General features: G+C 38.1%; 1 protein-coding gene across 6 annotated transcripts in view; it reads right to left on the bottom strand.

Moving 5' to 3' along the window:
• Positions 1–25,077, bottom strand: part of MPP7 (MAGUK p55 scaffold protein 7) — a 313,879-nt gene that overhangs the window by 147,606 nt on the left and 141,196 nt on the right. The window lies entirely within an intron of this gene.

Raw genomic sequence — 25,077 nt, 5'->3', positions numbered from 1 at the left:
CCTAAAATAAGCATTTAAGGCATTTTATGTGTCTCCTTAAAAACAGTTCATGTTTTACTTCATTCTGCAAGTTCTGATAAAAATACCAGCATTCAGTTCTAAGTAGTTTTTAACACTCGTTATGATTCTTTGTTTGGCCAATGCGTTATAGAACTTTGTAGCATTTTTAAATTTAAAATATTTGGCTTGTCCTGTTTATTTCTAACTTCTAACTTAAATGCACTGGGGTCTGGGTAGATTATTTTACTTATTTTCTCTCAGCTCTTGGGTGGGGGTCCTGGAATCGGGAAACTACATTTCCCAGACTCCCTTGCCTGCAGTCTTCCTGTTAGAGTTGGCCAGTGGGGGCCAAGTTCCATAGTAACAAATCTAAATTCCCCTCTTTGGTCTCTCAGCTTTCCAACATGGATATAAGCAAATCTCTTAGCCAGATTGCCGCTGAATTACTCACCATGGTTTCTATTCTCCTGAAATGACTCTGATAAAGGACTACAGAATGCAGTCTGTAGGATACCAAGTATTTGACATTTGTTGAACCCACGTTATGGATTTATAGATGATCAATTTTTATATATGTTTCACGTGTTGAAATCCTCCTGTGATCATGAATTTGTTGAGCAATTTCTGTTTAATAAATTAATGACCCTCTCTATCTCCAATAACACTTTTTCTCACCAAGTCTACTTTTGTGTGACATTATAATAGCCCTCTTCACTTTTCTTTGGCTTGGACTTTGCCCTAGAGATCATTTTCTACCTTCTTACATTAATGGTTTTCGTGACTTTATATGTGTTAGGTATGTTTCTTATAAATAGTATATATGACAATTTTGTTTTATTTTTTAACCATATCTATGATTCTTTAAATTCAAAAGTTTAGTCACTTTTGTATCTATTGCTACATTTGGATTTTATTTTTACATCTAACTTTGTTTCTGTTAGTATGGCTTTTTTTTTTTTTGCCTTCACTTTTATATTGACCACCTCATTTTTTTGTGTTTTTTTTTCCTCCCCTCCTCTAATGGTTTGAAACTTGTCAACTCTATTGTATACAAAGAGTCACCTTGAATTTTTCCAGCATATTTAACTGAACAAAGCTAAGCCTTGGTTATTTTATTTTATTATTTTATTTTATTTTATTTTATTTTTTTATGATAGTCACACACACAGAGAGAGAGAGAGAGGCAGAGACACAGGCAGAGGGAGAAGTGGGCTCCATGCACCGGGAGCCTGACGTGGGATTCAATCCCGGGTCTCCAGGATCACACCCTGGGCCAAAGGCAGGTGCCAAACCGCTGCGCCACCCAGGGATCCCTAAGCCTTGGTTCTTAAAAATAGTTTTGCCTAGCAATGTCTAGATTGATAGTAAAATAAATCTTCAAAGAAGTACTGTAGGAGAAGTATGATCCTTGGGCTTATTTTTTTGTTTATGAGAAGTCTGCTCACATTCAAATTGTTATTCTTTGTCTGTTCTCTTTCTCGATACTTTTAAGATCTACTCTTTCCCATTAGGGCTTTGTGGTCTCCTAGCATTGCATCTAACACACAGAGGTATATATATTTTTTTCATTTAATATATAAACATATTTTTTAATGTTTAAAATTTATCTGAAAAAAAATAAAAAATAAAATAAAATTTATCTGATATATATTTTTGAATATGTTATACTTCCTGAATCTGTGAAGTCACTGTTTTCCTGCAGTTCTAGTAATATATATTATAGTAAAATATCCAATTACAGATACCTATCTCTCAGCTTTCTTGCTACTTTCTTTAGATGTATTTTAAACAAGTGTTTATTCTTTTCAAAGGTTTATCTATTTATTTGAGAGAGAGAGAGTGAGCAGCAGAGGGGAGGGGCGAAGGGAAAGGGAGAGAGAATCCTTAGGCAGACTCCCAGGTGAGCATGGAACCCAACAGAGGGCTGGATCCCAGGACCCTGAGATCATGACCTGAGCCGAAAGAGTTGGACACTTAACAGACTGAGCCATCCAGGTGCCCCTCGATATATTTTAAAGTTCATTAATTCTCTTGAGCTGTTTCTAATTTGCAATTTGAGCCATTAAATCTATGGAGGTTTTTATTTCAGCAATGACATTTTCAGAAGTTCCATTTTCCATCTAAATCTGCCTGTTCATTTCCAGTAATCTCTAAATGCAGTTCCCAGTAATTTCTAAATGCAGTTCATCTTGGCAATAGTATCCTTTAGATCTTTATTCATTTCCTCCCTTTTAGTTTCTGACTCAGATAATAGGTTTAGAAAGGTGTTCTCTAACATCATCTAGAATAGTTATATAATAAAAACCTGATCACTCAGAGTAGATTGAAACAACTTCATTATTCCACCATGATTCCAAAAGACAAATTAAGTTACAAAAATTCTGAGAATATCATATTATATATAAAAATCTAAATTAATGAGTATTTAGGGTTGAGTAATGTACCCCATCAACAAAGATACAGAAGGCATAGAAGACAAATACAATACTTCCCTGAAGTTTATAACATACTAGATGGAAAAACTGATATTAAGCAACTAATTAATTAGTTGTTTTAACTTGCTTTTTAATCAGTTTTCTCAAAAAAAGAACCAGATATGCAAAAGAAAAGGGATAATGAAGTTCATGAAATCCAAAAGCAGTAAAGTAAGGAAAAGCTCTGTATAGTCAACCTTTTCTTCCTTTTTTATTTTAACCTCAGAATCCTATGCTCTGGGAAAATCAATTTTCCTTACGGTTTTATATTTTAATAACTGAAGAAAAAAATGGTTGGTTGGACTTTAGTGGCAGTAGGTGAAGGAGGCAGACTTGTAAGGTCAATGGCATTTCAAGGAAGGCCAGAGATTTTAAAAAGGTACATCATCTCATTGGAAACAAACTATCATTTAGCTGGGGGTTCTCAACATATATACTAAAGCTTTTTAGGAGCTATGTTGCTAAAAGATTATGCCTGGGACCAAACTTTTTAAGCATACCACATTTTAAATTTGGCAGGTAAAGTATTTTACTGTATCCTCAGATAAACAAATTATCTGGCAGTGGATACACCTAATCTGTGTAAATCCAGATTATGTCATATACTTGCATTGCATGTCTAGGGTTCATTCTCTATAATCATTCTATATGGCCAACTTTCTATAGTTTTGTACAGTTTCCTTTCTAGATTCTCACATTTCTTGCTCATGTCATGATCCAAAAGGAGGCTTGTGGGAGTGAGACTAAGGGGAAGATGGCTGGCCCCTCTGTCTCACACAGTTAGTACTCCAGAACTAAACATCTTTCCATCTAGGTGGCTCCACCAACCTCTTGATCCTCAGAGTCCTTCCCTGGTTGCAATCAATAATTTTGCCAAAGCAGCAGTCATCACCATTCCAGCAGCACAAGAGAGCATGTGCTAACGTCTCTGCAAATTTCACAAACTGCCAGAACTAAGATGATGCAATGTACTTTCACTGGCCTGCGGAGAGGATGATGTCACAGATTCTGGCAGCACAGTTTCATGCAGTTTCAAGCCACCAAATCAACCTGTCCTATGAATTTCAAGAATATATTTTACAAAAATGTAAGTCAGAACTTCAACATACCACCAATATTTTTCTAATATAGTAGAAATAAATATATCACTAGGTAAAATTTGTGATTTAGAAATAGATTTTGTTGGAACTGTAGGAAAAACCTTAAAAAAGAAGCTAGACATTATTCAATCCCCTCCCACTCTGATTTATATAGGAAGGTTAAAAAAGCTCTATACAGCAAATGCACAAATCTGACTTCATTCTACACCCCTGCTCTGCCTAGACGTAACACATATTACATTTCTACTTCTCCCAAAGCAGCTACTGTTGAGGTATCAAGATTCTATTATACCAACTCAGATTATGTGAGTATAACAAATATTTACCAATGCGATGTAGAAGTTGCTTTTCCAGCTAAGATGAAATAATGCTTTTCATCAAGTTCCAATGAAAGAAAATAAATCTAATAAAACATTAACAGCATTCCAAAAATGGCCTTTCTTGGTTATAGAAATTATATACTAATTATACTCCTGATTGCTCATTTATTTAATATATATGTTTGGCCAAAAACTGAGTCAAACTAACAATAAAATTAGGCTCATTCTCTACATTTTTCTTTTAATTACTACCAAATTTAATACTTTATTCAAATAGTTATTTGTTTTGTTGAATGAATGAATGAATATGGCATTTTCTCCTATTTTTAAAAGATTTTATTTATTCAAGAGAGAGAGCACGAGCTGGGGGGTGGGGACAGAGGGACAGGGCAAGCAGACACCGCACTGAATGGGGAGCCCTATGCAGGGCTGGATCCCAGGACCCTGGGATCATGAGCTGAAGTAGACCCATTTAACCCACTGAGCCACCCAGGGGCCCTCCCCACCTCTTCTTTTTTGTTTTTGTTTTTGTTTTTTTTAAGAGATTTAGCATTTTCTAACTATTACTACAAATTATAGGCCAACAAACATTGAGTGCTTACTACAGACAAATTGTGTTGTAGGTACTTCATGTAGATTAGCCCCGTTAATGTTTTTAAGTCCTATAAGCATTAGGATTTCCCACATTATCAATTGTCTGAATATTATTAGACTTAGTTGAGAAGAAATAAAAGTTTTGCTTTTTTTTTTTAATAAACATAAAACAAGGGGAGGCAAGACGGTGGCAGAAGCACCTTTCCAAAATGAGAGTAACGGAAGACAGAGGAGAAACCTGCTGGAGGTAGGACCGATATGAGCAGGGCAGGAACACTGGAGGTATGAAAAACAAGGTTCAGATTCAATACAGGAGGGAAGGAGAAGGGGAAAATCTAATAAAAGAATAAAATGATATCTATACCACAAGAGCTATTTAAAAATATATATATATATATTTCATAGTAACAGACAAAGAAGCAAGAGGAGACACCAATCTAGAAATTCCCTCATATATTACAAGTCCCTAGACAGCAGCTACCTCCTCATATCCACCCTAATGGTGAAGGAAGCCTCATTGTTTCAACTATGGGGAGAGAGTAGAAAAACAAAAAGAATGAATAACATACAGAAAACACAAAGAAGATGCACCAGAAAGCAGATGGAAACTGTAACCTAACATTTTTAAATGAGTTAATGGAAATAAAGAAACTATTGGAAGCTATTTAAAATAGATGATCAGAATTGGAAAAGGCCCAGAAAGGAGATGATTTGAAAACAGGATGATACAGAGAGCGTTGAAATCTATTAGAAATTTTTTTTTAGTAATTAAGACTAAACTAGAAGTAACATTGAGAAGCAAAGACGTGAAAAGTTACAGAGGGCAATAAATGACAGAATGAGGAAATAAAATTCAAATCAAGTAGCAATCAAAACAAATTCATGGGGAAAGAAACCCATTATTAATTTTAATGCCCATTCAACAATGCACTAGAGGTCCAACACCGAACAAAAGGCACAAAAAAAATAATAGATACATAGATGATAGTATAAGGATCATAATGGAAAAAAAATAAAACTGCCATTATTTACAAACAAGAAAACCTACAGATAAACTAAATCAAATTTCTAAGAGAATTAGCAAATTGCAGGGTACAAAGACACTAGACTGCATCAATATGATGCAGTTCTATATAGCAGAGGCAAACAACTGAAAATTAGAATTTTTAATTCCTACGGGAAGATTCTAATAAAAAATATGTAGGCTATATTAAAGATAATTATAAAATTATTAGAGAAATCTAAAACCCAAATAAATGAAAAGGTATACTATACCTGTGAATTTTAAGACTCAGTAAAGATATCCCAGTATCCATTCTTTTTTTTCTTTCCCAGTATCCATTCTACTCAAACTATGCCATAATTATCAAACCCAAACAGATTTTTCTGTAATTAAAACAAAGTGGTACTTACTTAAGGACACAACAGAAGAGAAGAGAGTCCATGCATATATGGACAAAAGATGAATGAGGAAGTTAGTATTGCAGAGCTGTGGAGCAAGGATAGCCTTTCCTTAAATGGATTCCTACCTCACACCACATACTCCGAGGTAGATTGTATATCTGTATGTGAAGTGTGAAATAATTAATATAGAAAAATATCTTCAGGATTTGTAAGTACACAGAGTTTTTCTAAATGAGAACACAAAAAACAGTAATCATAAAGGAAAAGATTAATAAACTGTACTATGATACAACCAGGAACTTCTGTTCATCAAGAACATTTAGAAGAATGTTCATCCTCATTTAGAAGAAAAGCCACAGAGAAGTAGAAGATATTTGTACAACATAGAACCAACCAAGTGCTTGATCCACAATCAAGCACTACGAAATAGGGATCCCTGGGTGGCGCAGCGGTTTGGCGCCTGCCTTTGGCCCAGGGCGCGATCCTGGAGACCCGGGATCGAATCCCACGTCGGGCTCCCGGTGCATGGAGCCTGCTTCTCCCTCTGCCTGTGTCTCTGCGCCTCTCTCTCTCTCTCTGTGACTATCATAAATAAATAAAAATTAAAAAAAAAAAAAGCACTACGAAATATCTCTAAGGAGTTCCTACAAATCAATAAAAAGGGGACAACCTAAAGGAAACCTGAGCAGAACACCTGAACAAGCACTTCATTAAAAAGATACCCAAATATGCAAAAGTGCTCAATCTTATTACTTGTCCAGGAATCCAAATTTGTAATGCAAGAAAATGGCACTACAACCCGCCAAAGTGCGTAGAAAAAGAAAACAAAAATCCCTACTATCTTGTGGGCCAGTAGGGATGTGGATGAGCAGCAACCCTCAACACTGATGGGGATAGAAACTGAACAAATACCCCATCATGCAGCACTGACATGAACAAGCATCTACCATACAGAAACATAAATAGTTCAGTGAAAACACTATGCCCCAAAAATTCCATTCCTTAGTTTACACCCAAGAGAAACTCATCCACTTATAAACCAAAGACCCATAAAACAATCTATAAAGCAGCAGCATTATCCACAGCAGTCAAATATCAAAAACAGTCAAAATGTGCATCAACTGTTGAATAGGGGAACTCTGATATACTTACAGGATGAAGTATTCTGCAGTCACAAAACTGGATGAGCTAAACACAATGTACGGGAATCATGTAAACAAAATTTGAGTAAAAGATGACAGACACGGACAAATACACACTGCGTGGTTCTATTTAAACTTCCAAGAACAGGGAAAAACTATTCAGAAAGTTTAAGTGGTTCACCCTAAGGAAGGAGAGCTGTGGGTGAGAGAACAACTGAAATGGGCACCAAAGGCTATCTGAGGGGAAATTTAAAAGCTACCATGAAATAAAAGCATGGGAGCACATATGATTAAAAGCCACAATGAATATCTGGAAGAGCTGACAGGAAAATCTACACTGAGAAACATTCCTTATGGATCTGAAAAGAAAAAGAAAACTATCCTACAAACATCAAAACAAAAACACAGATAAAGAGGAAAAGCTTTATTGGCATTGGACGTAGACAGGAACACTTCATGCCGGGAACTGAAGGAGTAACATACTTGATGCATTCTAAAAGGATGTGGAAACCCAGGATTTTCAATTCTGACAAACTGAACCTCAGATATTAATAAAAAGACTGTGTGTGCGCGCACACACACACACACACACGAACTCTGGAAAAACTGTTCTTAGGAGCTCTAACCATGAGAAAGCTACTGAAGAATGAATTTCAAAAATAAATATAGCTTCTGGATAAAGACTGTTAAAGACAAGGACTGGAGGTGACCAAGCAATAAACTTAACTGAGGCCATATGGTGGGGCTGAAGGTAAAATATAGATCTGGAAATGTGCAAAAATCAGGAAGAGAAGGGGGATATATAGAATATATAGAAAACAAAATAAGCTCATTGATTAACCTTCCTGGTACTAACCAGAAGTAAAAAGATAGTACATTAGGCTAGAAGTTGGGAAGAGCAGGAGAAAGGAATTTCCATGGCTCACTGTTAGGAATTAGTAGAAAGGACTGTCCAAAAGGAAAGAAAGGAATCAAAGCCTAACAGTTGTAGCAAATATAGGAACCAACCTGATGGGGTTCCACAGACCCAGGTAATTTGAGCATCAAAAAGAAGGGCTGCAATGGATCAACACCTATCAAATATATCAAAATCCCTGAGTTCATGATCATATGAAAGAAAGAAAAGAAAAAAAAAAGACAAGAAAAAGATTACTAACTTTGGAGAATGCTGGAGTACCAAAAGAGTATTCTGAAAATTAGTAAATTAAATTAAAAACTCAAGAATAATCCTACTGTGCTATATCAACTGTATCTCAAAGTAACCCCCCAAAAAGAACTGTATCTCAGGGACACCTGGGTGGCTCAGTGGTTGAGCGTCTCTCTTCGACTTGGGTCGTGATCTGGGGGTCCTCGGATCAAGTCCTGCATCGGACTCCCCACAGGGAGCCTGCTTCTCCCTCTGCCTATGTCTCTGATTCTCTCTGTGTCTCTCAAAGCTATGTCTTATTGTTCTAATATTCATCCCCATCCCCATTTTGAAGGGATGAAGATTAGAATGTATCTCTTAGGGTTGCTGGAAGAACTAAACAAGGTTTTTAGGACTTTGAAAAGCACATGGCACCATAGTAAGGAATCGATAAATAAGGGATTTCTTTGGTTTGTTTTAATTACTCTTAAAAACATTTGGTACTATATCCATGAAGTAAGACTAGAATGCTAAGAAAAAGGAACAGATACACTCTAGCCCACCATCCCCCACAAAACAAACTGAATTATGACAGAAAATTCTTTAAAAATTAGAGAAATGAAAATAAAAGTTGAGGATCCCTCTCAGAAAGCAAAATTGGAAGAAAAAAAAAAAGCTACTAAACCAGAATGATCAACATGCACCTAAAAGAACTTCCAGAAAAAGCAGAGGGAAGAAAATTACTGAGGAAATAAGAACTGAAGGACACAAGTGTCAAATGGAAAAGGCCCAGCAGATCCAAGCACTGCAATGACCACAACAATAACTGGGGTGTGTATAGACAACCCCCAACACCGACACTGTGAAATTCCTGCCTCAACCCATGCTTACCTGATTTTCTTAAACAACCTTCATATCTCATTGAACTAGCTGTGTAGTCACTTCTTAAATGAGCCATCCCCAGAATGTAAGCAAACACTTCCAACCTACACCACCTATTATTATATGCTCTAAGAACCAAAAACCTAGTTTTATCTCAGTGGTAATTTTACATTTATTTAAGTATTATGTGAGTATTGATTTCAAGAGTTGCATGGCTGAGGATCACCATGCCTGCTTTTTGCCATCATTTGCCCTTCACTGAATATAGTACAATATGCAGTTAAGTACTTTTTATACAAATGGTACAAATGGGCTTTGTAATAAAAATCACTGATTCCTTGGAAATACAGCACATTATCACCCATAAATAATACCTCTTCCACAAAGTTCTGTGGCTCTTTACATGACATAAGGACATTTCACAAGTTTTTCATATTGCTTTGGTCTGAATTTGCTTTTATTTTTAATCCATCAGTGGCATAACTGACAAGTTCCTTGAAGGAAGTCTCAGATTTCCTAAGGGAATGAGCACCATCTAGTGGAAGGACACAAGATTTAAAAAAATCAATTCTCTAAATTGACTAAGTGGCACATAATAGTGACCTATCAAATATTTATTCAAATTGAATACCAAAGAAGCATACCAATTTTGTCAACTAGTGACACTCAAGTTTTTGCCTTCTGTATAATCTGTAACAGACCAATTTAAAATAAATTTATAAATAAATTGTTAAAGTTGTCAGTGAAGACCATTTAATTGAGCTTTTAACTGAACTAAACACAGAAATGACGAGAAAAAAGCAATTGTGGCTGCAGTACTACAAAAGAAAAGAAATCCTGCAATATGCAAAAGAAACTGAAGTTATCATTGAAATGTTAATTGCATATGAAACACACTGTTTGATAACTTTCTTTTTGACTAAAAAAGGTATGCATCAGAAGATATGGGGGGAGGGGTGACATACAGGTTATACTTTGATACTGAAAGCCCTTGCTTGCTAAGTAAAAATAAGCTCAAGAAATTCAGTAAGAAAACAAAGGAATCTGAAAGAAACATAGATACACTGGCCTTCTGTCTTACTAGCACTGAGAGAGAACATGAAATGGACAAGGTCTGACCCAAGATGGCACACTATCCTGCTATTATATTACTCCAGAAAAATCACATCAAAGACTGAGACCTTTCAGTTCATGCCAGCCTTTCTCAGGCCTCACCACAGCACTTAGGGGGGGTACATGTCTATCAAGAAAGACCTAATAAGGGCAGCCCAGGTGGCTCAGTGGTTTGGCGCCTGCCTTCAGCCCAGGGTGTGATTCTGGAGACCCAGGATCGAGTCCCACGTCAGGCTCCCTGCGTGGAGCCTGCTTCTCCCTCTGCCTGTGCCTCTGCCTCTCTCTCTCTCTGTGTCTCTCATGAATAAATAAAGAAAATCTTAAAAAAAAAAAAAAAGAAAGAAAGAAAGAAAGAAAGACCTAATAAAAGATACATAGTTTTGACAAGAAAATAAATACTAACTTTTTACAGTGCAACTCCCAGACCCATAGCAGACACTTAAAAAGAACTACATGGACTGTTTATGATTACATCAGCTTTAACCTCTACATCACTAAGCTATACTGTCAGAAAAACAGATTTAAAATATAACCTGGTGAAGGCACTCATCAGAATTAAATACACAACTATGGTCACAACCCACAAATGTTAGCAGCATGTGACACTGAAGATTGATTTTCTCACTCCTACACTGTGGACACCTCATGTCCTCTGGGAACTCTGCTCCCCATTTCTGCACTCCTGGGCCCCCGCGCAAGAGCTTCTACCATTTAGAACATCACCTGTGACCAATGGGGAGTGCACGGGTGGAGAAATGAAGCAAACGTGCGCTGGCGCTCAAAGACTTCTGCCTTGCAGTGACACACTTCACTTCTGCTCACATTTCATTGACTAACAAATCACATGACCATAAGTAACATAACCTTATATGTGTCTGTGAACAGCAAATATCAGAGAGTATATGGCAGGATGGATAGATGCTTACAACAATATACAAAATACTTTTTTGATTCCAAGTGAATCATCTGAAAGTAATTTAATATTATACACAAAAAGCCTATGATTTCACTTCTAGATTTATTTTCATAATAAATTTACACTAATGTCTTGGTTCCCAGAATAGCGCTAATACATTTTTTAATATTTTTGAAACTTTTAAAAGTGGTTAATTTGAAAATGTTAAAGATTTTCCAAATATTTTATGTAAGGGAAATAATAAAATCAACCTAATTCAATTTTTTCCTTTAATAGGACATTATTTACAAATCATGACCACCAAAGAACACCCTTAATTTCTACTACCTTTACTGACACATAGAAATATTAACAAGAATTTTCATTTTTAAGCAGGTGGATAAGAAGATCGATCTAACGTTATTGTCCTCTATCTGTAATAGAGACAATGCAACTTATGGAACCACTAGAGTTAACTGAAAGTGACTAAAAAAAAAAAAAAAAAAAAAAAAAACCAACCTTAATCGACTACTTATGAAAAACCATACGATCACAATAAACAAATCCAATGAGATGTGAGCACCTATTCCTATGCCCACAGCAAACACTGAGGTATTTGTGAAATGAAGGGAAAACAAACTGGGCAGGACAGAGCCTGGAAGGGAAAATGTTCCAGTCTCCTTTAACAGCAATCCTTCTTGAACACTTGTTCTAGGCAATGTGGAATATACATAACTGCACACAGACCCTGCCCAAAAGAACCTTATTCAATGAACAACTATATCCATCATTACAGGAGGTGCAAAAAATATATTCTATAGATGCCTACAACCCAATGGGAATATTTGATCGGTGTAAACAGTCCCAGAGGACCTCTCTAGAGCCAGCATATGAAAAAGTAAACACCCTCAGACTTGGTTACATACACCTCAGACCCTAATACATGCTCTCCCTAAGGTGCACTGAGCTATGCATTTTGTATTGGATAGTGGGCCCATCAAGACACTTCTGTCTTCTGCATTTAAGACAAAGAGAATCTATGTATATGTATGCTTTAATGTAATAAACTATAACAGTAGACAGAGCAACAGACCAAAAGATATTTACAATGTATATGAACGAAGATCCAGTGTCAGAATAATTTCAACAAACGAAACAGAAAAAGATAACCAAAGAATAAGAAGGAGGCAAACGATGTAAAAAGGCATAAAAAGGAAAATGCAGCAGCCCATAGACATATGTTCAACCTCTAATATTCAAATAAACATAAACTAATAGAAGGAGAGAACATTTCAAATTGATCCTGTTGGCAAAAAATTAAAATCTAACAATTCCACGTGTTGACATGGATGTGAAGCAACTAGAACTCTAATCCTATTGGTGGAAGTGTAACATGATATGATGATAGAAGAGCAATTAATTGGGCAACATCTTAAAAAGTGTGACATGTGCATCTCTGGCCCAGCAACCCCACTCTCTGGTGTCATACCTACAGAAGCGGTTCCATGCATGCACAACAGAAATCTATGTGAAGGCTGTTACTAGTGACATGAAGATAAAGGTGGTTTCCAGAAGAGTGAATCTTGTACCAACAGGACACCTTTCGATGTAAATATCCATCGCCAGGACAATTAGTAATTTGTGACCTAATCCTAGAACACCATATAACAATGAAAATGAATGGATCAAAACTATTTGCATCCCCATAAGAAATATATAAAAATATATAACAAAATGCAAAGTAAAAAGCTGAAGAAAGATGAATGTGTTAAATATGAATCTAATTATGAAAAAATTAAAAACATACAAAAATACCTCCTATATTTTTTTAGGAATATAAATCCAAGATGACCTCTGGCCAGTGAGGGAAAGAGATGTGAATAAGAAGGGATACTCAGGCTTCAAACAAATCTAACATTCGTTCTTAAGCTGTATGGTGAATATGTAGGTTTTCAACAGCTGTTATCAGCCTTTTTAATGCTCCATGTATTGTGTAACATTTTTTAAATGAAGAAAAAATTAGAAGACACTTTTAGCCAACTCAAGAATTTTTTCAAGAATTTCAAATCATAGGCTGTTAACTTCCATTACAATGTTACAGAGTGAGAGCAAGGCAATAAAAAAAGCAAGAACTAAAGTTTATTATGGCAAGAAAATATCATCCTGAAAAAAAACCCAGAAATGTAGCCAGAGGGATACTGAAAAGAACAGTGCCCATCCAGGGACAGAGCACTGCACTCAGCTAACCAAAAGAAAGGAAACTTGAGGATGCTGCTGAGAATGATAATACCAGCTATATGCCAGACAGCTTAAACCATGTTTCTCATATTAATTCATCTACTCATAATAACAAGCATGCAAGGTAGGTACCACTATTATCATCATTCACATATAAGGAACAAGAGGTGCCACGAGGTCAATGAGGTATTATCATCACACTGTTGGCATGATATTCTTGGCACAGCCAGAATCCAAGTCCAAGCAATGTAGCTCCACAGCCCCAGCCCTGAACTACCACCACAGATGTGTGTGCACCACAATGGAGAGCCCGGGGGTCTGCACATATGGAATACTCCTTACTACACCCAATCGACCATAGCTAAGGCACTCCAAGAGAGGTGACTAGACAAACACAATGACAATGAAGTGACCTCAAGAATGAAAGAAAAAGGGACAAAAGAAAAAAGAGGCAGAAAAAGGTCCCAACTTGACCTGGATGAATAATGAAAGGTGTCCTGGAGGTTGCAGGATCCCTCCCTCTAGAAATTACCTTTAGTGCCCTGAGCCACACACTAGACTCTCTCCTTCACTCATTCAGTGAGTGGTAGCTGAGTCCCTAAGGGACCAAACTAAAGTTCAAGGAGTACTACTCAGTCCCTCCTCCACCCAAATCAAATGGAGCTGGTGACAAAAGTTCACTTGTAATTCTATCCTAGATTTTGGGACACATATTCCTGAAATACTGTGAATATGGTGGTGATGTCTCCAAGTCAGCCCATAAAAGCAGGTTTCAATCTATCCTATGAGGGGTGTCAGGGGGGCTCAGGCAGTTCAGCATCTGCCTTCAGCTCAGGTCATGATCTCAGAGCCCCGGGGAGAAGCCCCACATCAGGTGCTCAGCGAGGAGTCGCCTTCTCTCTCCCTCTGCCACTTCTTACCTGCTCATTCTCTCTCTCTCTCAAGTAAATAAATAAACTCTTTTAAGAAAAAAAATCTACCCTATGAGATTCTACCTCAACCTTGACTTTTCTTCCAGAAAACAGAACTTGTGTTTCTATAGCCCTTTTCACACAACTCAGAGAAGCGTGGACCTAGCCTCTGTACAATCGCCACATCCCATTCCATCTCGGCCCTGAGGAACAGGCCACTCCCTTTTACCATCTGGGTCCACAATGAATTGTGGTCAATGTACTCCGAGAACCAGTGCAGAATGTCAGGCCCACACTCATGACCAAACACCTTCCCGGCAACAGGACATGAACTACCACCTGCCCTGGCAATAAAGCAAGGGTTCCGAAAACCACACAGTCCAGAGACTGAGGTGATAACGGGAGATGAAGTGGGGTACTGCTAACGCCAACACAAGGCTCGGCAAGCCAGTCACCTCCGGTCACGTACAATCACCGGTAGGATGATTTGGCAAAGCCGGATACAGTGGGAGACATCTTTGTGCCCCAACAAAGCCACTGTTGGGTAGAACAGCACAGGAGCTGGATATTTCCCTACTAGAATTCCTAGTCTCTGGAGATGGAGAATAACAGGAATCACCTCCACAAGGGAAGTGAGAACTGCCTTCCTGCCTCCACTCATTCCAGGCAATCAACTACCTGCTCTTATGTGATGCTCGGGAGGAAACATCCCACGTGCATTTTTGTAGAGCAAATAGACTCCCTGTTATTAAATTAGGAATCCATCCAAAAGTAAGGTGACTGTTCTGCAATGAAGCATAGTTGAAGAACCACTTAAGTCTCACACTAACTTTCAGAAGGCAGCTGATGTGTTACGCTGAACACAGACTACCTCGGTAGGAGACAGCCCCATCAAGCAACCATTTCGGGACATCTGTAAGAAGAGAAACTGAGCATTTCCAATGACAACCTGGCTCCTAATCACTCAGCCCCAGTCCCATGCAGATCTCTAAGAAGGGCTACATATGGCCTCTGTTTTGAGAGTGTGAATTACAAAGGCAACTGTTTACTCAGGGTCTCAGGAATTCCTATCTTCCGCAGACTTTACATGTTTCTGTGCCTGAAAAAATGTAAACTATAACGTAAGAAATAACTTTGGCTTCTGCAACAGAGTTGGCTGAACAATTACCTTGGATTGGCCAAGGAGCATTACCAGCTGCTGATGCCCAGGTCTCCACTCTGTCACACCAGGTGGCCATGGATCATTCGCAACGTCTGGCTGTCTTTTCCTTTTCCTCCCACCAAGGCAAACAGTACTGCAGAGGCAAGTAACATAACCGCCCCAATGGGGTTACTCTCTGAACCTAACACCACCTCTCCCCTCTCGAACAGTACAATTTGTTTCTAACGAGTCCTGTACCCACAAGTATCTTATAAAATAGTCTTTCAGCCTTGAATCTGATTTACTACTATGTAAATATCACCTTCCCCCCGCCCACTACAATGCTTTTCATTGCTTCTAGATTCAAAGAAAAGAGAAAACTAAAGTCCTGTGCAGAAAATAAGTTTATAAAACCACTGCTCAAAACACGATCTCTCTTTTTTTTTATAGCTTGCCTGTATCAATTATCCTGGAAATAACCCCATTCCAAGCAATCTCATGGTGCTAATTAGTAAGAAAATTGGAATTACTGAAAGATGAAGATCACACATTACCTTCAAATTGCTCTTTCATTTCAGTTCCCGGGTTGGAGATATAAATATTTTAAAGTATATTCTTGTTCATAGGTTGCCTTCTGAGCATCTGTTCAAGACTTACTTGTAGACTCAAACAAAGACGACTTTCACTTTTAAAATTCTACCTAAAGTACAAGTATCAAAAACTTCACAAACTCACCTTAATATCAAGATTTAAAATAAACTCCCACTAATTTATCCAAAAACAATATTCCAGGCTATCTTTAAAAAGAGAAACTGAATATTTCCAATTACAAATATAATTTGGTAGGGAGCTGGTATTCAAAATACACGACAAACTCTTTACAAATCAGTAATGAAAATAAGAACCAAATGAAAAAAGTAGGTAAAGGGAGACTTTTGGTTTCAGCTCAGATCATTAGGGAGAATGAAAGTCACAGAGCAAACTGCCACTCGGAAATCAGAAAAAAAACTGGGGAACAGAGAGATTCATGGCCAAGATCAGCTTAGCAGAAGCAGAAGCTGCTGAAGGCAGAAGAAGCTTGTAGGAAAACCTAAATGGTAACTCTAATGAATTGATGGTGACTGAATGTGGAAGTCTGAGAGTCAAAAACCTCCTGAGCCCCAGTCCTAAAGGGAGGCCCCAGCACATTCCTCCCACCAAATTCTCATGGTGAAGATGGGAGAAAAATTCCCTAGGGTTTGCAGTAGGAGAATAGAGAAACAACCATTTTGAAATACGTAAGTCAAGAGCTTTTTCTCTAACCGAGGGCTGCCCTCTAAGAGAAGTAGCTTTAAATAGAGCCCTATTGGACCTGGGGAAACAGCAGTGAGGTTAACTCCAGCCCCTGCTAGCCTTCCTGACCAACTAAGGAAGAAAGGGGAAAAAAGGAGGCTAAGAAATGCTTATGGAAGTCATTAGAGCCCAGGACTCAGGCCCACTAAAAAAAAACAGACACTTAACCATCAAGATCACAGAACAACTCACCACCAATGGGGTGCCAGTGAAGTAACAGTGGTCATAGCTGAGAGATGCACATCAAAGACTCCAAGAAGGTTCTTAAAGAGCCAGAGAAGGAGGCAAGGGAGGGGAGAGACATGAAAGTTTCTGAAGCCTCTGACACTGACAGCTATAGCAAACATTCAACACAGCCCACTCCTAGCTACCTTAACATAAAACCTCACACTAAAAGCCTGATTACATCAGTTCCTATTACCCAATAAATATGTCCATATTTCAACAAAAATAATTACAAGACATGATAAGAGAGAAACATGGTCTGAAGAAATAAAGCAATCATAAGAATCAGACACAAATTTATGGAAGCAAAAGAAATACGGAGATTAAAATAAATATGATTAATATGCTCATGGCTCTAGTGGGAAAAGTAGATGACATCTAAGAACCAGGGGATAACATGAGAGAGAGATGGAAACTCAAAGAGAGAATTAAAGTGAAATGCTAGAAATCAAGAACAGTGTAACAGAAATGAAAGATGTCTTTGATGTGCTCATCAGTGGATTGGACATGGCAAAGGAAAAAAAATCAATAAGATTGAAAATACTTTCATGGAAATTATCAAAAGTGAACAAAATATCCAAGAACTGTGGAGCAAGACAAAAGGTGTAGCAAACACATGATGGAAAACACCAGAAGAGCAAAGAGAGGAAGAAGAAATATTCAAAGTAATAATAGCTGAAAATTCTCCAGTATTAATGAAAAAACACCAGACCACATACCCAGGATGCTCAGAGAACACCAAACAAAGTAAATCCCCAAAAGATCTACATGTTGCATTAATACTCAAACAGCAAAAGCCAAAGATAAAGATACTGAAAAGAGCCAGAGGGGAGAAAAAAAGAACCTTGTCTACAGAGGACAAGGATATGAAATACAGCAGACACCTCATCAGAAATCATGCAAGCAGAAGAGAGTGGTTGGGGGGGGGGGGATGGTTAAAAAGAAAAACTCACCACCCTAGAATTCTGTAGCTGGTAAAACTATACTTCAAAACTGAAAAGAAATAAGAACAAAACACTCAAACTCAAGGAATCTGCTGCCCAGCAGGCCTGTCTTGTAAAAAGTATTAAAAGAAGTTCTTTAGAAAAAAGGAAATTTATGTAGGTCAGGCACTCATAGAAGGAATAAATAAACATGAAACAAAATTAGGTGCCTGGGTGGCTCAGTAGGTTAAGTATCTGACTCTTGATATTGGCTCAGGTCATGATATCATGGTCCTGAGATCAGCCCTCCACACTCAGCTGTGAGTCTGCTTGAGGATTCTCTCTCCCTCTCCCCCTAACCATTATGCTCTCACTCACATTCTCTCTAAATATTTTTTTTAAAAAGCCATAAAATAAAATCTTTTATTTTTCTTAATTGACCAGATAACTGTTCAAAATAATAGGAGTACAAAGTGCTGAGTTAGTAAAGAATATGAGTAAGTGAAATGAATTAAAGCAATGTTTAAAAAGGATGAGAAAAAAGGAATTGAATATATTCTCCTATAAAGTACTACCTGTGAAAAGGTGTAATGTTATTTCAAAGTGGACCTAGATTAGATATAAATGAATATAGTGAATTTTGGGACAAGCACAAAAAAATCTTTATAAAAACGTATATGGAGAGGGTTGTCTGGGGGCTCAGTTGGTTCAAGCATCTGCCTTCAGCTCATGTCATGACCCCAAAGTCCTGGAATCGAGCCCTGCATTGGGCTCTCTGCTCAGTGGGGAGTCTGCTTCTCCTTCTCCCTCTGCCCCACCCCCTGCTCCTTCTCTCTCAAAACTAAAACATTTAATAAAAAAAAAAAAAGTATATGGGGCAGCCCCGGTGGCGCAGCAGTTTAGCGCTGGCTGCAGCCCGGGGTGTGATCCTGGAGACCCGGGATCGAGTCCCACATCGGGCTCCCTGCATGGAGCCTGCTTCTCCCTCTGCCTGTGTCTCTGCCTCTCTCTCGCTCTCTCTGAATGAATAAATAAATAAATCTATAAAAAAAAATAAAGTATATGGATATGCTAAGAAAGAATGGAATCACATAAAATGTTAAACTAAAAGCAGAGAATGGAAGAGAAAGAGAGGGTCATAAAAATATAAAAAGAACAACTGTAATGAGTGGAAATCAGTTGCAGATATGGTGAATATTAACCTAACTACATCAACAATTATCTAAAATGTAGATGGTCTAAATATGCCAATTAAAATAAGAGACTGGAGGTGCCTGGGTGGCTCAGTGGATCTGCCTTCCACTCAGGTCATAATCCTGGGGTCTTGGGATCAAGTCCCGCATCAGGCCCCCTGCTCAGTGGGGAGCCTGGTTCCCCCTCTGCCCATGCCTCTGCCTCTCCTTCTGTGTCTTTCATGACTAAATAAAATCAATCAAGCAAGCAATCAAACCAGAGACTGTGAGAGCAGATAAAAAGAGGATCCAACTATATGCTTTCTACAAGATATCTACTTTAAATATAAGCACACATGTAGAAGAGAAGTAACAGAAGGGAGAAAGAAACCAGGTCTACACCACCCAAAAAAAAAGATGAAGAACCCATATCAATTTCAGACAAGGCAGATGGCAGAATGAGGAAAATTCTCAGGGATAAAAGAAGGTATTACATAGTGAAAAAGGGATCAATTCTCTGAGAACACAGAACAATCCTTACTGTGTAGGTATGTGCCTAACAAGAGAGGACCAAAATATGTGAGGCAGAACTGATAACATCCAAGGAGTCATGGATAAACACACTAGCACCCTTAGAAACTTCAATAGCCTTCTACACAGTAATTGACAGATCCAATAGGCAGAAAATCAGTGTGGATACAGTTGAACACAACAGCACAAACCAACTGGATCTAACACTTCATCTAACATAGCAGTACATACAGTCTTTTCATACTCACAAAGAACCAAACAGACCACATCCTGGCCATAAAACACACTGTAACAATCTAAAAGAATGGATATCACACACCATTAGCTTAGACCACATGGAGTTAAGTCAGTAAGAGAAATACAGCAGAAAAATCTCTATACATTTGGAAATTAAATAAATGAGTTAAAGTTGAGGCATTGAGAGAAATTTTTAAATATTCTGAACTAAATGAAAATACAACTTATCCAAATTTGTGGAATGCTGCAAAGGAGAGGTTAGAGAAAGATTTCAGCATTGAAGACATATGTTAAAAAGAAAGACAGAGTGAGAGAGTGAGAGTGAGAGAGAGAGAGACAAAGAAAACTAAAATCAGTAACTTAAGCTTCTATCTTAGGAAACTAGAGCAAGAAGAGCTAGGAGAAGAAAAGGAAGAATAAAATAGAAATCTATGGAATTGAAACAGGAAAACAGGGCACCTAGGTGGCTCACTCGGATAAGCATCTGACTCTTGGATTTGGCTCAGGGCATAATCTCAGGGTCATAAGATTGAGCCCTGAGTCAAGCTCTACACTCAGCAGGTGAGTCTCCTTGAGATTCTCTCTCTCTCTCTTCCTCTCCTCTGCTCCTTCTCTCCCTTTCTGAGAGGGAGGGAGGGAGGAAAAGAGGGAGGGAGGGAGGAAGAGAGGGAGGGAGGGAGGGAGGGAGGGAGGGAAGGAAGGAAGGAAGGAAGGAAGGAAGGAAGGAAGGAAGGAAGGAAGGAAGGAAGGAAGAAGAAGAAAGAAAGAAAAAGAAAAGAACAGAAAAGAAAAGAAAAGAAAAGGAAAGAAAGAAAGAAAGTAAAGAAAGAAGAAAGGAAAGAAAGAAAGAAGAAAGCAAGAACAAAGAGAGAGAGAAAGAAGAAAGAAGACAGAAAGAAAGAAAGAACGAAAGAAAGAAAGAAGAAGAGCGAAAAGAAAGAAAGATGAAAGAAAGAAACGAGAAAAGAAAAAGAAAAGGAAAAGAAAAAGAAAGAAGCAAAAGGAAGAAAGAAAGAAAAGAAAAGAAAAGAAAAGAAACGAAACGAAAAGAAGAAAGAAAAGAAAAGAAAGACAAAAAAAGACAGGAAGAAAGAAGGCAAGAAGAGAGGCAGACAGAAGGCAGGCTGATGACTCAGCCATTGGGCGTCTCCCTTTGGCTCAGGGCATGATCATGGATTCCTGGGATCCAATCCCACATCCAGCTCCCTACATGGAGCCTGCTTCTCCCTCTGCCTATGTCTCTGCCTCTCACTTTCCCTGTGTCTCTCATGAATAAATATATAAAATCAAGAGGAAGGGAGGGAGGGGAAGGAGGAAGGGAGGGAGGGAAGAGAAGGAAAGAAAGAAAGAAAAGAAAGAAAAAGAAAAGAAAGAAAGAAAGCACGCATGCCTGGATGGTTCAGTGGTTGGGTGTCTCCCTTTGGTTCAGGGCATGATCCTGGAGTCGCAGGATAGAGTCCCACATCCGGCTCCCTACATGGAGCCTACTTCTCCCTTGCTGATGTCTCTGCCTCCCTCTCCCCCATCCCTCCACCCCCATCTCTCATGAATAAATACATAAAATCAAGAAGAAGGAGAGAGAGAGAGAGAGAGAGAGAGAGAGAGAGAAACCATTGAGAAAAAAACAAAAAAGCCAAAAGCTGGTTCTTTCAAATGATTAATAAAATTGATAAACCTACAGCCAGGCTAGCCAAGAAAACATGAGAAAAGACACAAATTACTAATATCAGAAATGAAAGAAGAGTCATCACTATGGATCCCATGGAGATTAAAAATAAAAAGTAACAAATAATGCTATGCCCTCAAATTTGAGGACTGACATGACATGCACCAATTCTGTAGAAGACACAAGTAACAAAAACTCTTACACAAGGAGAAATAGGTGATCTAAACAGGCCTATAACTAATAGAGAAATTAAATCAACAGTTAGTAACCTTCCCAAACAGCAAGCACTGAACCCTGACGGCTTCACTGGCAAACTTAAGGGAAAAAATAATTATCCCAATTCTCAAACTCTTTCAGAAAAAATAAAACAGAGGCTGTACTTCCTAACTCATTCTGTAAGGCCAGCCTTATCCTACTATCAAAACCAGATAAAGACAGAAGAAAGGAAAACTACAAACTATTATCTGTTATGGGCAGAAATGCAAAACTCCTCAACAAAATATCAGCAAATTCAACAACATATACTATGGATGCCATACCAAAACCAATGGGATTTTTTTCTTCCAGGAATGCACACGCTGGTACAATATTCAGAAGTATTAATGTAATCCATCATTCCAACAAGATAAAAAATATCTATGTGATCATTTCAACAGATGTAAAAAAATTATTAAGAAAAAATCCAACACGTATTCATGATAAAAGTTATCACCAAACTGGGAATAGAGGGGACTTCCTCACTTTGATAAAGAACATGTATAAAATACCTAGAGCAAACCTACTTAATGGTGAAAAACTAGATTCTTTCCCTATAAGATTGGTAACAAGGCAAGGATGTCCCCTCTCCACCTCTAGTAAATATTCAGTACTTAAGGAGAAGTCCTAGCTAATCCTCTAAGACAGCAAAAGAAAATAAAGGTTTTATACGTATTGGGAAGGAATGGTAAAACTGCCTTTATTCACAGACAACATGATTATGTACATAGAAAATCCTAAAGAACTAAAAAAAAAAACTCTGGGAACTAGTGATTGTAGCAAGGATTCAGGATGCAAACTTCATGTACAAATATCAATTACTTTTCTATATACCTGTGTTCTATGAAAGAGAGGAGGAAAAGGCTGCCAAGTCCAGCTTGATGAGAAATGGCTTATTAAGGGGACTTATGTACAGAAGTGTGTCGTGGGAGGCTGAAATATTAGTAGATCTCCACAACCCCACCTCCAGTGAGACCTGCTTTTTGGCCCAAGAAGCTGGGGAGTAACTGCTGGGAGCCCACCCAGGAGGAAATGTTTGAAAATATAATCCTATCTCTAGAGCAGATGAGGGACATTTATGGGTGTACTTAAGGGTATGACCAGGCAAAAAGAAAGAATATGAGAGGGACCTGTGCTCCAGAAGGCTTCAGGCCACAGAGAGCCATCAGCATGGTGGGTCTGCCCAAGATAGCATTGTTTACACCGCCATTGGACAACGGGAATTTGAAATTAAAAACCAAATACCATTTACATTAGTGCCCAAAACAAAACTCAGGTATAAATCTAACAAATGTGTACAGAATCTAAATTAGTATAAAACTCAGGTGAAAGAAATCAAAGATGATCTCAATAAATAAATTCCATGTTTACAGACAAGAATACATAATATGGTTAAGATGTCAGTTCTTCTCAACTTGATTTACATATACAACACAACCCCAACCAAAATCCTAGCAAGTTATCACATATATATGACAAACTCATTCTCAATTTTATATGAATAGGCAAAAAACCCAGAATAGCTGACACAGTAAAGTCAAAGGACTGACCAACCAATTTCAAGATTTCCTATAAAGCTACAGTAATAAAGACACAGCAGTACTGGAGAAAGAACAGATAAATAGATCAATAGAACATAACAGAGACCGGAATAAAACCCACACAATTACAATCAACTGGTCTTTGGCAGGGGAGCAAAGACAATTCAGTGAAGTAAGGTCAGTCTTTTCAAATACTGATGCTAGAACAACTGGATAGTCACATGCAGAAATTTGAGTCTAGACAACTCAAAGTAGATCACAGAACTAAATATAAATACAAATCTGTACAACTCCTAGAAGACAACGGAGGAGAAAATCTAGGTGACTTTGAGCATGGCAAAGAGTTTTTCCATGCAACTCCAAAAAGCCCAAGGTATGAAAGAGAAATGGTGAAGTTGGACATTATTAAAATTAAGAACTTCTGTTCTGTGAAAGAAACCATTAAGAGAATGAAGAAACAAGCCACAGATTAGAACAAAATATTTGCAGAACACATATCTAATAAAAGACTTGTATCCAAAAAAAGACAACTGTTAAAACTCAATAATAAGGAGAAAATGCAACTCAGTTAAAAAATGGGCAAAAAGGGATCCCTGGGTGGCGCAGCGGTTTGGCGCCTGCCTTTGGCTCAGGGCACGATCCTGGAGACCCGGGATCGAATCCCACGTCGGGCTCCCGGTGCATGGAGCCTGCTTCTCCCTCTGCCTGTGTCTCTGCCTCTCTCTCTCTCTGTGACTATCATAAATAAATAAATAATACCTTTAAAAAAAAATGGGCAAAAAATCTGAAAAGACACTTATGTAAATCTAAGACTGTTCTAAAAAGTAGTCTATTTCAAAGGAATCCAATGAGAAAAAAAAAAAACTGGGCAAAGAATCCAAATAGACATTTCTACAAAGATGATACACAAATCCCAATAAACACACAAAAAGATATTTAACTTCATCAGTCATCAGGGAAATGCAAACCACAGCAACAAGGAGGTATCATGTCCCACCTTTTAGAATGGTGAGAAAAAAAAGCAAATAAAAGCAAGTGTTGGCTAAAACAAGTGTTGGTGGGGCACTTCAGTGGCTCAGTTGGTTAAACAGCTGACTCTTGATTTTGACTCAAGTCATGATCTCAGGGTCGTGTGAGATTGAGCCCCCAAATCAGGTTCTGTGTTCACAAGGAGTCGGCTTGAGATTCCCTCTCTGCCCCTCTCCCTCACCACGGCCCACCTCCCTGCTCGCTCTCTTGCTCTCTCTCTCAAATAAATAAAATCTTTTTTAAAAATAGGGTTGGAAAGCATACAGAAATCAGAAGCCTCACACACTGCTGGTGAGAATACAAAACAGTGGAGCCACCTTGGGAAACTGCTGGTTCTTCAAAATGTTAAACACAGAGTTAGCATTTGACCCAGCAATTCCACTCCTAGGTACGTGCCCTCAGAAATGAAAATATGTCCACATAAATACCTGTATGTGAATATTCTTAGCAGCATTATTCATAATAGGCAATAGGTGGAAACAACCCAAATGTCCAATGCAGGATAAAAAGGTAAACAAGGCTGGTATATCCATAAATACTACTGGGCCATAAAAAGGTATGAAGTATTGCTACGTGTTATCTTGTGGATTAAGTTAAGTGACAGGAGTCAATCGCAAACAAAGCCACACATTATATGATTCCATTTACATGAATTGTCCAGAACAGGTAAATAAAAACAGAAATTAGATTAGTGGTTGCATAGGGCTGGAGTGAGAAAGGGTAGGAGGATGAAGGATTAGGGGTGGACAGTTACATGACACAGAGGTTTTTTGGAAGATTAAATTATTCTAGAATCGTGGTGGTGGCTGCATCACTTTGCATACAC

This window comes from Canis lupus, chromosome 2 (assembly GCF_003254725.2).
Source record: "Canis lupus dingo isolate Sandy chromosome 2, ASM325472v2, whole genome shotgun sequence".
In the NCBI taxonomy this organism is placed as follows: domain Eukaryota; kingdom Metazoa; phylum Chordata; class Mammalia; order Carnivora; family Canidae; genus Canis; species Canis lupus.
The sequence above is the reverse complement of the archived record's forward strand: the minus strand, read 5'-3'. Positions and strand labels throughout refer to the sequence as shown.